The sequence below is a fragment of the Bison bison genome, unplaced genomic scaffold (assembly GCF_000754665.1).
Source record: "Bison bison bison isolate TAMUID 2011002044 unplaced genomic scaffold, Bison_UMD1.0 scf7180017614303, whole genome shotgun sequence".
In the NCBI taxonomy this organism is placed as follows: Eukaryota; Metazoa; Chordata; class Mammalia; order Artiodactyla; family Bovidae; genus Bison; species Bison bison.
The window spans coordinates 1-854 of NW_011443547.1; the positions used below are offsets into that span (position 1 = coordinate 1).

The 854-nt window shown below is 45.7% G+C and overlaps 1 pseudogene; it reads left to right on the forward strand.

Moving 5' to 3' along the window:
* The first annotated feature begins 420 nt into the window (after nucleotides 1-420).
* LOC104981267 lies at nucleotides 421-789 on the forward strand (annotated as a pseudogene).
* Nucleotides 790-854: the final 65 nt, after the last annotated feature.

Here is an 854-nt window from a genome sequence, read left to right on the forward strand (position 1 = left end):
CCCTCCCCGCCACCATGGACTGTAGCCTACCAGGCTCCTCTTGGCTTTCTGCCATTAGAGTGGTATCATCTGCGTATCTGAGGTTGTTGATATTTCTCCCAGCAATCTTGATTCCAGGTTGTGAATCATCTAGCCCGACATTTCCCATGATGTACTCTGCATATAAGTTAAATAAGCAAGGTGACAATATACAGCCCTGAAGTACTACTTTCCCATGGGTTCAACCGCTGGGTGAGGAAGATTCCTTGGAGACGAGAATTGCAACCCAGTCCAGTATTCTTGCCTGGAAAAATCCCATGGACAGAGGAGCCTGGAGGGCTATAGTCCATGGGATAGCAAAGAGTCAGACAGGACTGAGCGACCAACAGTTCACACAACTTCCGTAAATACTGTATACTTCTTATAGTAGTGTTGCTGCTTTTGCTTGTGTAATTACTTGATTAACGTCTGTCCCCAAAACATGAACCATGTATATTTTGGCTGAACTACCATATCCCCAAAACTCGCCAAGGTGCCCAATAAATATGTGGATTAAAAAAGGGGGGATAGCCTTTTACCTCGTTGCAGCCAAGAAAGCAACATGGGTCACCAGCAGCTCTACTGGAGCCATCCGAGAAAATTCGGCCAGGGTTCTCGCTCTTGCCGGGTCTGCTCAAACCAGCACGGTCTGATCCGGAAATACGGCCTCAATAGTGCCACCAGTATTTCCGCCAGTATGCGAAGGACATCAGCTTCATTAAGTTGGACTAACCGAACTTCCTTAGATGGCTCATCCAGCACATCAACCTTAGGCGGAAATACTACTAGCTCTTTGTATATAAAATAAAAGTTTTCAAAACTTCAAAAAAAAAGGG